Consider the following 13474-nt stretch of genomic DNA (forward strand, 5'->3'; position numbering starts at 1 on the left):
TGGAGATATTTTAGCTTATAAATTTATATATTTTTTAATGGTGATGACATTTTAATGGTACGCTTTTTAACTTATTATGAAAAGTTTTACTCTAAGAGATCTACAAAAAAAAGTAAAAAGAAAGAAAAACTTCATTTCAAATGTAAAATAGTGTTTTGTTTCCTCACATTAAAATGCATTTTAAAATGTCAAAATAAATGTGAAAAGCCAAAATTAAATCTCTTGGTCATATTTTTGAAAAGTGATAATTCTTTCTATTTTAATTAAGTCCCTAAAGAATTTTTGAATGTGAGTGTCTCCAACCTAGAGGATAATTTTAAAACAATTATATACATAATTATTTGCTTTATAATTTTCTTCCATCCCACATAGTCATAATTTTGAGCCTCTATTTTAATGAGCCCCCATGAAATGATGTGTTGTGTTAAATAATTTCCAACCTTTCATTTTATTTTCTCTTGATTAATGGAATCAATAAACAATTTATATTAAAATGCAAATGTAGACATATACACTCAAATGAAATAAACAATCTAATTGTCAGTTTAAAAAAATTAGCATGATAACCTATAGTTGTACCCTTAATATATGTGAAATATGTTTCTTTTTATTCTAATTTCAACATGGACAGATATAGCAGACGACCATAAAACCATTTTGTTCCATCTAAGTGAGAAAATCGTAGATTATCTTAACATATATGTATGTGTAGATATATTTTCAAGATAAACTTGGATCAAGTTCATAAAGGCTTGGATAATATGAAGGACAATTTTTTTTATAGAATGGATACTACATGCATAGTTTAGCCATGGTGCTGAGGGTCTGCAAAATATCGTTGTTAATTCTTCTTTTTACAGAGAAGAGACAAATGCTAAATATATCAATATTATTGATGATTTTATCAGAGATCCCTTTTAAAAAATAAATGAATGAAAATTACATGTTCCTTGCAGTCGATGACAAAATTATATAGTAATTTTCTACATGTTTGCATTATTTTGATATAATTTAAAGAGTCATTTTTTAAAAAGAATCTCATATATAAGTTCAAAGATTTCCAAAAGTATATTAGGTACAGTATCTTTTCTGGGTGTGTAGCAGTTTTTCAGGCTGAGAAAATGACTGATGAGTAGATTTATGAAGAGCAAATATCGGTAAAGGAACATCAATACCTTTAGCTCTACCCTTAATTTTTCAAGTAAGTATGCAAGTAACTAAGTAATTCTCCTTTTTCAAGGACTTACTCTACATGTGTAATATGAGAGGTGGCCTAAATTCATTTCTAACCTCTTAATACAAAGGGAGATTCAGGATAGGATATGCATCCTCAATGAAATTTCTGAACTGTGAGAGAAAAGTGAAGCAAAAATGCCAAGGTCAACTGGAATGTGAGGAAACAGGTCCTGATTTAGAATGTCAAAGGCGAAAGAAACTTCTCACTGCCATTCAAAGTTGATTCCTCTTTGTCCTGCCTAAAAATTAACATGATAAATGATCCTCTTCAATGGGATCATGTAGAGTCATGGAGTGTGGAGTTGAGTTTTCTGAGGCCAACTAGGGATCACTTTTTTAGTTTTTTTCATGGTGTCTAATTTTCTGCAAGCTTTTTGGAAAACAGTTTGAGAGTACTTATGTTAATAAGTCCTAGAGCGTGATCATTGAATTATTAAATATAAAGTAATTTACTCTAAGGCTGTAGGCCTACTGTAAGTTGAAAACACTTTGTGTATTAAGATATTTCTTACAAGTTTATTAATTAGAAAACAGTAAAGATATTCTTCTAGAATGATGGGCAAATTAAGACATTCTAAGATGAACGAAAACTAAAATAAATTGTTTCCAGCAGACTTATCCTAGAATGGTTAATTGAAATTCCATGAAATAGAAAAGGAAAAATGGAGAGAATGAAAATATGGCTAAATACAATAAAGTTTCCTTCTCTTTAATTTTTAACTTATGTCACTGTGCAGACATCAAAATAATAGTAAAAGAATACTAGGAATAACTCTACATACGTACATTTGGTAATTTAGATGAAATGGATCTATTTCTAAAAACGCACTACCACAACTCACCAAATCTGAAATATTATAATTACCCTGTAACTATTAATAAAATTTAATTTGTAATTTAAAAGCATGTAGCATAGGAAAACCTACATGTACAAGTGTTTTCAATGGACAATTTTCTGAAACATTTGAAGAATTCACACTAATTTAATACAGTTTCTTCCAGAAAAGAAAAAAAGAAGGAACACTACCCAATTCATTTTATGAAGCCAGTATTGCCCTAATATTAGAACTAGATAAAGATAGTAATAAGAAGATAACTACAGGTCAATATTCCTCATGAAGTAAAGGCAAAATTCTTAAGATATTTCAAATACAATTCAGCAATATATAAAAATTATATACTATACCAAGTAAGGTTTATTCTAGAAATGTTAAGCTTGTTTTGTATTTAAAATCCCAACATAATAACAAGCTAAAGAAGAAAAAAATTATCATAATAGTTGATGCAGAGAAAGTATTTTGCCAAATTAGGCCGGGCTCGGTGGCGCACGCCTGTAATCCCAGCACTTTGGGAGGCCGAGGCAGGCGGATCACGAGGTCAGGAGATCGAGACCATCCTGGCTAACACGGTGAAACCCCGTCTCTACTAAAAAATACAAAAAACTAGCCTGGCGAGGTGGCGGCGCCTGTAGTCCCAGCTACTCGGGAGGCTGAGTCAGGAGAATGGCGGGAACCTGGGAGGCGAAGCTTGCAGTGAGCTGAGATCGCTCCACTGCACTCCAGCCTGGGCCACAGAGCCAGACTCAGTCTCAAAAAATAAAAATAAAAATAAAAAAATAAAGTGTTTTGCCAAATTAAACACCCATTTGAAATAAAATGATTCAGAGTAATAGGAACAGAGAGGAACTATCAAGTCTCAATAAAGAAGATCTATTAAAAACTGAAATGTAACAATATACTTAGTGGCTCAAGTCTAAATTCTTTCTTTCTAACTTTGGGAACAAGACAAAGATGTGCACTATCACCATTCTTATTTAACACAGTGCTGGGAATTCTGGCTAATGAAATAAAGCCAAAAATAAATAAAAAGAAAAGGAAATAAGACATAGGGATCAAAATGGATAAATAAAACTTTCTCTTTTTAGTTGACATGATTGTATATATAGAACATAGAAAAGACCAAGGAATCTAAACAAAACCTCTCCAGAATTTAATAAATGAGATGAGCAAGGTTGCAGTACACAAGAAAACTATTTAAAAAGCAATTGTATTTCTATATACTAGTAATGAACACGTGGTTATTAAAATTAAAAGATATACTATTTATAAACACTTGTTCTCTCCCTCCTTCTCTCTTTCCCTTCCTGCATCCCTCTCTTCATGTTTTTTCTGTCTTAAAAGAAGTAGTAAGATGTAAATCCGATAAAATATGTACAGGAATGTATAATGAAAACTATAAAAAACTGATGAAAGAAGAAAATTTTAAGTAAATGGAGATACATATTGTGTTCATAGATTGGACAACTCAAATTAATAAAGATGTCATTTTTCTCCAAATCAAAAGCTGTTTAAGACAATTCCTGTCAAAATCTTGGAAGACATTTTTATAGATGTAGCCATAGAGATTATTTCAAAATTTTATGGTAAGACAGACATTATACCACTTAAAACAACCTCGTAAAAGTGGAATAAAGTGGGAGGAATCAGTCTCCCCAATTTTTAGTCTCATATAGTTACAGTAATCAAGACTGTATGGTATCAGTGAAAGGATAGACAAATTGATGGAACAGAATAGACAACCCAGAAATAGACCTACACAAATGTCCACAACTAATTTTTGATGAAAGTACGAAAGCATTTCAGTGGAGAAATGATAGACTTTTCAACAAATGATACCAGACCTGTTGGACATCCATAGAAATAAACTTCAACCTAAATTTTCTACTTTATGCAAAAGTTTACTAAAATAGATTATGGATTAATACGTAAAATGTGAAACTGGAAAAATTTTAGAAAAATAAAACTGGAGAAAATCTTCAGCCGTAGGATTAATCAAAGAGTTCTTAGACTTGACATAAGAATACTGTCATACAAGGAAAAATTGATAAATTGGACTACTTCAAGATTGTGATTAAAGTGATTGTTAAGATGATGAAATTACAAGAAGCACAAACTCAGAGAAAATGTTTGCAAAGCGTGTACCCAAAGAGGTCTCAAATCCACAATATATAAATATGTCAAAATGCCACAGTTAAAATAATCATAAAATGGTGAGAAAACAGAATATATAGATAGATGGCCAATAAGCAGATGGAAATATATTCAGCATCATTAGGGAAATGGATACTACGACTACAATGAGATATCACTACGTATCTATCAGACGGCTAAACTTAAAATAGTAACTACACCAACTGCTGGGGGAGGATTCAAGAAGACTGGATCATTCTTGGCGTGCATGTAAAATACTATAATCACTCTGCAAAACAGTGTAGTCGTTTCTTGTAAAACTAAATATGCAACTGTCATACATGCCAGCAAGCAGTTGCACTGCTGATTATGTATTCCAAATAAATTAAAACTTTTTTCACACAAAAACATACACTTAGATGTTCATTGCAACTTTATTCATCATAGCCAGTACCTGAAAACAACCCACATGTTCTTCAGTATATTAAAGAGAGTGTAGTACATCCATATCATGGAGTACTACTCAGCAATAAAAATGAGTAGACACACAACTTGAATGAATCTCCAGAGGATTATGTGGAGTAGCAAAAGCTCGTCCCCAAAGGGACATATTCCATTTTGTTTAATCCCATTTATATATCATTCTTGTAGTGACAAAGAAATGGAGAAAAAATTAGTGTTTTCCAGGGCTAAGGGTAGTGGTGAGAAAACAGGAGTGCTTAAGGACAAGAGGAGGATTCCTTCTAGTGATACAATTGTTCTGTATCTTGGCTGTATTGGTGCCAATATCCTGGCTGTGATATTGTACCATAGTTTTCCAGATGTTATTTGGGGAAAATGGGTGAAGTGAACACAGTACCCCTCTGTATCAGTTCTTATAACTGCATATACATCTACAGCTTTCTCAAGATCAAAAGTTTAAGAATTTTGGTTTGGCATACAAATTGTAAAGCAGCTGGAAGAAAATACACCCAAGATTAATAATGATTTAAGTATTCCCTCTTGACAGCATTTGGCAGTAGTCTTCATTTTCAAAAACCTATTGACATAGCTAATACGTTTTCAAATAGATTCTTTATTTTTAAAACAAAACAAAACTTTTTTTTTGAGAAAAATATCTCATTCTGTAACCTGTACTGGAGTACAGCTCACTGTAACCTTGAGCTCCTGGGCCTTGGACTCAAATGATTCTCCCACCTCAGACACCCAAATAACAGGAACACAGGCACATGCCATCACACCTAGCTGATTTTCCTTATTTATTAATTTGTTGAGATGGAACGTTACCCTGTCTTCCAGGCCGGAGTGCAATGGCACGATCTTGGCTCACTGCAACCTCCACCTCCTTGGTTCAAGCGATTCTCCTGCCTCAGCCTCCCGAGTAGCTGGGATTACAGGCATGCGCCACCATGCCCGGCTAATTTTTTGTATCTTTAGTAGAGAAGGGTTTTCACCATGCTGGCCAGGGTGGTCTGGATCTGCTGACCTTGTGATCTGCCCGCCTCAGCCTCCCAAAGTGCTGGGATTATGGGCATGAGCCATGGCGCTGATTTTCCTTATTTTTTTGTAGAAAAGAAGTCTCGAATTCCTGGGCTCAAGCAATACTCCCCACCCCAGGCCCGCCTCGGCCTCCCACAGTGCTGGGATTGCAGGCATGAACCATTTCTGGCCTCAAATAGATTCTTAAAAAGCAACTTGTATTTTAATTGAGTCAAATCAGGGACATCTGCTGCTTATGCAGTCACTTAGAACATCAATGCCAATTAAGAATATTTTGATTCAGAACTAATCTTCAATTTCACAGTTCAGAAATTATGGTAGAGTTTTTTCCCCCTTAGATTAGATTGAACTATAGGGGACACACACTAAATTTATATAGAAAGAATTTAAAAAATTGTTGATCTAGTAATATTAGATGAGATCGATGCTTTAAAAGTAATTGTGAACCAAGAGTGGTGGTATGCACCTGTAGTCCCAACTACTTGGGAGGCTGAGGCAGGAGGATCACTTGAGCCCAGGAGTTTCAGGCTGCAGTGAGCCATGATTATACCACTGGACAACAGAGCCAGACCCTAACTCTAAAAAAACAAAAACGGTAACTCAGATTTTGTTCCAGAGTTTGTGAATGCAATCAGTAGTTTTAAGGGTTGTGTGTGTGTGCGTGTGTGTGTGTGTACACATTTAGTTTTATTGTAACAAAGCAACTTGTACACTTTCAATCTTTAAAACTGAGCACCATCTTTCCTTTCCAGTGAAACAAAGAGAAAATTTAAAAATAAACAAGAACAAAATTACAGTAGAGAATGTCAATACCAAATAAGATCCTACAGGTTCTGCTGATTCTCCCATTGAGTGGCCGGGCTCAAGTCATCATTAGGAGAGAATTTATTTTAAAAGTGTCATCTTAAACTACAAGGATGTCTGTCAAATATCACAATTAAACATGCCAAAGGAGAAGACATATTGTCAAAATGCCCACTTAACCCACCGAGACATCTCAAACTCACCCCTTGCTGACCTTCTATAAACCCATTTTTAAAGTTTGTTTTTCTTTTTTTAAACAAGAGAAAGTAGACAGATACATATTGGTATATGCTAACTGTCCATATTCACATAGAGACACAGTGTACTCTCTGATTGCAATATACAGAGAAAGAAGGACAAAAGCTAGAAATCTATGCACTGCTACCCAGGGGCTTAGCACCCTCCAGCTTCCAGCAGAGCGAAGGGAGCAGGGTTTTCTTTTTTCCCACAGAGCTCGGTGGTGTTGATTCCATACAGTTTTTGTTCAGACAGGAAGGACTAAAAATGAATTTTGAACAGAAAGGGGTAGAGACTCTTCCCATTGTATTCCGCTCAAGGTATTTTCCCCAAAATAAGTTGAGAAACACGGTGTAGAGAAAAGAGACCTCAAGAACAGAGTGACTGAGGACAAGAGAAAAAATAAGAGAGAGAGAGAGAGAGAGAAATAAGACTGCAGCTTGCTCCCAGGGACTGGAGAACATTTTAAAATAGGAAGGTTGGAATCCATCAGTGTTCTATTAGTCATCTTCTCCTTCATCCTTCTCTCCTTCCTCCGTTTCATCATCTTCATCTTCTTCACCTTCATGCTCATCCCCTATTTCATCAGTATCTTCTAATCCTTCCTCCTTTGCATCATCATCATCATCATCATCATCATCATCATCATCATCTTTTTCTCCTTCTTCTTCATCCATATCAGGAACCAAGTAGTACTGTCATGGGTTTGGCCAGATACCGTCTTTGAGGAACTATCCTAACTCATCCACACTACGTGCATCAGAATGGTCAGTAAAGCAGGTAAAGAAGCTCTCTGGACCGCTTCCTGCTGTGGGACCGAAGGAGACATCTGCTTCTGCAGGCTTGCTGAAGAAGGGACCAAAAAAACCCAGCAAGAAGCAATTGAACACATTGATGAAGTACAAAATGAAAGAGATTTAATGAACAAGCCAGTGAGGAGATTTTGAAAGTAGAATAGAAATGTAACAAACTCCGCTATCCACTTTTTCAGAAGAGGTCAGAATTAATCACCAAAATCCCAAATTTGGGGGTAACAATGTTTGTCAACCATCCACCAAGTGTTTGCACTGCTTGGGGAGGAGGACAAAGAAGCACTGCATTATTTGACCAGAGTTGAAGTGACAGACTTTGAAGATACTAAAACAGGATACAGAATAGATATTTATTTTGATGAAAATCCTTACTTTGAAAATAAAATTCTTCCCAAAGAATTTCATCCCAGTGAGAGTGGTGATCTGTCTTCAAAGTCCACCAAAATCAAATGGAAATCTGGAAAGGGTTTGATGAAACGTTCAAGGCAAATACAGAATAAAGCCAGCAGGAAGAGGCAATATGAGGAACCAGAATGCTGCTTTAAGGTTGTTGTTGTTGTTTTTTTTTTTTTTAAACGAGCATGGATTTAATACTATAAGAGTGGCATGATCTTAGTAGATACATAATCTTGATAAAGTAAATGTCTTATGAACCATTCCTGCCTAAAACGTTCTAATAGTCCTATAAGTAGAAAGTTTGCATTCTTAAACTAGTGTTTGTTTCTTCCCACCACTGCTAAATTAGTACTGATTAATGCATATTAGTAAGATTAGTAATAGTATTTACTTTTACTAGGCATGATGTCAGAAATGCTTTTTTTCCCCAATATGATTTCTCTTGAGGTTTTTCTTGTGTTTCTTCAATATTTCCTGTTTTCACAATTCAAAACTTGTCACGTTGCTTGTGTTTGGATATTCCCTGACTCTTCATCAAAAAAGCATTTGTAAACTATGTCTTAGTTACAGTTATTTCTTCTACTAGCTAATGCTATTCATTATATACTAGTATTTTACTTTGACGTGCCCTCTTTATCAATTTGAGAGCTGTCTAATTATAGACAATTCTCATCCTAAAAAATTCAGACTCTAGACTTGGAAAGGGCCTCAATATTATAGTTTAATCTTTAGTCTTTTCTTTAGAATCCATAATTCACCTTTCCCTTGAATGTCTTCAGAAGATGAAACTGATCTTGTAAGATAGCTCATTTCGTATTTGGACGGGTCTCTCCATTAGAAAATTCTTTTTTATATTGAGTTTAGAATCTGTCTGCCAAGTTGTAACCCATGGAAGCTCACAAAGCAGATCCAGTAACTTTTCCACGTAGTGTGCCTTTGAGTATTGTACCCTGGGGCTTCCTCTATTTCCAGAATGTGTATTTTCATTTTCCCCCAATTATTTTTCCTATTGCATTACTTGGTTTTGAATTCTTATTTATTAACAAACCTGAATTTGTCTGTATCCCTCTTAAATGTGGAATACTGAACTGAATGTACTATACCAGATGAGTTCTGACTTTTCATATTATATTTTAGTCAGAAATTTCTTAGCCATTGCCCAGTACAGGAATGCATCCATCACATCCTTGTTTGCTATTTTGTACTTGAAAAGTGCAATTGTGTCAAAATACTTTCAGTGTCTTTAGATTTGGTGCTGTTCTGTCTTCTAGACTCCTATAAATAATTTGTATACAAGGTAGGAGGGAAAAAAAAATCACTCTTTAGTGACAATTTTTTTTTTTGTAACCTGATTTAATCTCCATTGAGAGTACTATAGAGATTACTTTTTTTTTTTNGGTTTATGTGAAAGGAGGGAAAGCCGACCACTTTTATGTTTTTAACAGGCTAAATTGGGAACTTGTCAGTGCTCACGATCCAGTTCTTCAAAATTATAAAACTAAACTTGAAAGCACCCTGGTCACCTCTGACCCACTGTGGAACATGGTGCCCACCGTTGAAGAGGAAAGTGGTGCAGTTCTTTTCAGATAGAGCCACCTGCAGGCACAGGTGTTATCCGCAAGCCTTACAGCTTCAGAGAGCTATGATATTTTTGTTTCTGCCAGCCACTGTGATGACCGTACCTCTAAAGTTCCTGGGCCATATTCAAACCTTGTCTCTCAAAAGTCACATTAGAAATATATATGCCACTCCCAATTTCTCAAAATGTTATTCTTTTCCTGTTTTAATAAGATCATCAACCTTCAAAGAGGTCTTTTCAAATTATGAAGTGTTTATGGATTATGAGAAACCAGTGTAGACCTTTTGTTTATGAACATGGACAAAATTGTATTCACAAGAACATATTTGTCTTCAACTACTTAGTACTCTTTCAACTTTAAAAGAGATACTTTTCGGTTTATTGTAAAACTATTGCCAAAGACTAACAGGTGTCTGTAAAACAAAGGATTCTTGAAATAATTCACTGACTAACATGCTATATCAAAGGTCAGGGGTAGTATCCTTGGATGATGATGACTTAGTACTGCTATTGCTCTAGGGAAAATCTCAAAATTTGAACCAATGGGACAGACATGTGACATCATAATAGTTGGAAAAATAAGATTATTTTGAGAAGACTTTATACTTTAGAGCAATACTAATTTTTGTGTAATCCATTATTTTGACATTTTCACATGTTTCTGTGCCTATTGCATTATTTGCTCACATTTATATATTTATTTATTTTTAGTACCCTTTTACTCTTTCTTCCTCATTTATCCCTCTTGTAACTGGCTGTCAATAAATTTCAATCACATTTTTATGTTAGTAACAAGTCTGAGTGCCACATTTGAGCTATACGAGACTCCGTTGTGAAAAATTTGTATGTTTACAATCTCTAACATCTGCACTAAAATTTTCTAATACTGCAATTCTTATAAAGTGGGTTCAACCATTAGCAACCAACAATATCAACAGGGAAACACTTTGTGAAGGTATAAATGAAAAGAGAACATTTGTGAATAAGTGGGCTCTAGAAAAGGCAAGTTTAGGAGGATTGCCATAAAGTCTATGAGCTGCTTGTGACAACATCCAAAGCTTTATTAACTTCACTAATATATCAATAACAAGCAAAATAACAAAAGAAAGCAAAAAAGCAAAAAAAAAAAAAAAAAAAAAAAAAAAAAAAAAAAAAAAAAGTCCTAGAGAGCAAACATTAGAAAATAAGATTTTAGAAGTCTAGAAATATGGTAACTGTAATCATTGGTATATTTTCCATGTCTGAGAGTAAAATTCGACTTTAAAGTTTTTTTGTTTTGTTTTTTTTGGTTTTCTTTTTTTGACTTTGAGCAATGTTTTTGAGGGTGGAAAGACAGACAGATGTAGACCAGTGTTCCAGTCCTTCACTTGTTTGCCCAAGTGATTTTGGAAAATCACTTAATATCTGTTTCAGTTTCCTCATTAGTAATTAGAGGATAATAACCCCTTGATGGGGTTCAGGATGTGTCACCCCAAAATTGGCCACGTTGGCATATTGCTGGTTTTGAGTTTTCAGTAAAAGGCACTTGAAAAACAGGCACAAGAAGGACACTTTCATCCCCCCTTTTTCTTCCTGAAAGCAGATGTAACACTTATGTAAGAGCTGCCCTCCTTATACCAGGAGGAAAGAAATGTTCTTATTACCAGAGATGGGACTAGAGAATTCTGTACAAACAGACCTTGTTAAAAATAACTCTACTCTTTCTTTAGTGTCTCATTTGTTTTAGTTACTTTTCCATATTTGTGATTCTCCAGCATATAAGCATTCAGGTTTTGCTATTTCTTTGAGTCAACATTTCCTTATGAAGGCTCTTATATTACATAAATTTGTATGCTTTTCTCCTGTTAATCTGTCTTATGTCAATCTAACTCTCAGACCCAGCTGGATACCCTAAACAGGTAAAGGTAAAGATTTTGCCTCCCCTCTACCCTACCAAAAGTGTAATGAGAAAATTAAATATGATTATATGGATAAAGCACTGGACACATTATGGATTCCCAATAAAGGATAGCTTTCTCTTCTTTATCCCAGCATGCAGACTGCCAGCAGCCAAAGGGGAGAGGAAATCATCTTAAGGAGTTAACAGATATATCATAACTGACAGTTGTTATCTCATGGAATGCATTGTTTGGGGGTCATTGAATAATGTTGTGGGAAGTGTTCACAGTGACAGTTCTACATGTCAGTGAAATAGCAAATATCACAAACATATTCCGTGACCTTTAGTGAAGGTTGAAAGAGGTTTTGAAAATGTAATATAGGAGGGCTTTTCTGAAAAGGAGAAAGATAGCGTTGCACAAATAAGCGGCTTTCCTAAATGCCTGATTTAATCAAATAATAACATTCAGAATTTATATTTCTTAAATAAAATACTTCTCAAGAAGGGTTTTCAATGGAAGAAGCACAGTGGATTTAACTAGGTGGTGTCTCCCCTTTCTTTCCTTGTGCAAAGGTACTGACATATGGCATAGCTCATAAGCAGAGATTACAGAGGAGGAGGTGGTAGGGTTGAGGTTACAAATTCCTTCTTATTGGATATCAGTGGTTTAGCATAGGAAAGCTGAACACTGACCCAGAAAACCCTTAATGGTTATATGGATAGTGACAGGCTGACATGCTGAAATAGTGCATCAGTTTCAGTGAGTATCCAGTTTGGTGACTTTCAACAACATGAATTTTGGTATAAGAGGATTTAGTTCTAAGGACTTGTGGGGCTAATATGCAGTTAATCATAGATGAACAGGAGCATAACATTTCTTGTGTAAGCCTGGCTCTTCTTATCTATGATCTTCATTTATCTATACTTTGTATGCTGTCCTACAATAAAATTTTAAAAATAATAACAAATACAAAAAAAGTAATAAATGATAAAAATTCTAACATAGAAGTTGGATTAAAATAAAGCTTAAGTGTTGGGAAATTCAATTAGAAAAGAGCTAAGAAAAAAGAATTAAATAGTTCCCAATTGCATAATAGATGACATTTTAGACTTGACTAAGGTCACATAAAATGATTTTAAACTGAGAAACATTTTACAAAATTACATGATGAATAGGGTAACATTATCCAAAATAAAGATAAAATACATAAATTTTAAATAATTAAAATAATACAAGACAAAATGAATAATCAGCAGAATTCTTTGCCATATTTATTTATTTTTTGTTTTTGTTTTTATTTGTTTTTGAGACAGAGTCTCGCTTTGTTGCCAGGCTGGTGTGTAGTGGCTCAATCCTGGCTCACTGCAACCTCTGACTCCTGGGTTCAAGTGATTCTCCTGCCTCAGCCTCCCGAGTAGCTGGGATTACAGGTGTGCACCACCACGCCTGGCTAATTTTGTATTTTTAGTAGAGGTGGGGTCCTGATCTCCCCACCTCATGATCCGCCCACTTTGGCCTCCCACAGTTCTGGGATTACAGGCGTGAGCCACCACTCCTGGCCTGCCACATTTATTTTTTAAGTTCTGGGATTACAGGCGTGAGCCACCACTCCTGGCCTGCCACATTTATTTTTTAAGTTCTGGGATTACAGGCGTGAGCCACCACTCCTGGCCTGCCACATTTATTTTTTAAGTTCTGGGATTACAGGCGTGAGCCACCACTCCTGGCCTGCCACATTTATTTTTTAAGTTCTGGGATTACAGGCGTGAGCCACCACTCCTGGCCTGCCACATTTATTTTTTAAGTTCTGGGATTACAGGCGTGAGCCACCACTCCTGGCCTGCCACATTTATTTTTTAAGTTCTGGGATTACAGGCGTGAGCCACCACTCCTGGCCTGCCACATTTATTTTTTAAGTTCTGGGATTACAGGCGTGAGCCACCACTCCTGGCCTGCCACATTTATTTTTTAAGTTCTGGGATTACAGGCGTGAGCCACCACTCCTGGCCTGCCACATTTATTTTTTAAGTTCTGGGATTACAGGCGTGAGCCACCACTCCT

At 35.3% G+C, this 13474-nt stretch overlaps 1 protein-coding gene and 1 pseudogene across 1 annotated transcript in view; both read left to right on the forward strand.

Annotated features, from left to right (window-relative positions):
• LOC108531848 (protein SET pseudogene) overlaps nucleotides 1–8149 on the forward strand; it is a 12024-nt pseudogene extending 3875 nt beyond the window's left edge.
• GBE1 (1,4-alpha-glucan branching enzyme 1) overlaps nucleotides 1–13474 on the forward strand; it is a 277716-nt gene that overhangs the window by 144428 nt on the left and 119814 nt on the right. The gene's annotated exons all lie outside the window — the stretch shown is intronic.

The sequence above is a fragment of the Rhinopithecus bieti genome, unplaced genomic scaffold, assembly GCF_001698545.2.
Source record: "Rhinopithecus bieti isolate Rb0 unplaced genomic scaffold, ASM169854v2 scaffold_566, whole genome shotgun sequence".
Lineage (NCBI taxonomy): Eukaryota > Metazoa > Chordata > Mammalia > Primates > Cercopithecidae > Rhinopithecus > Rhinopithecus bieti.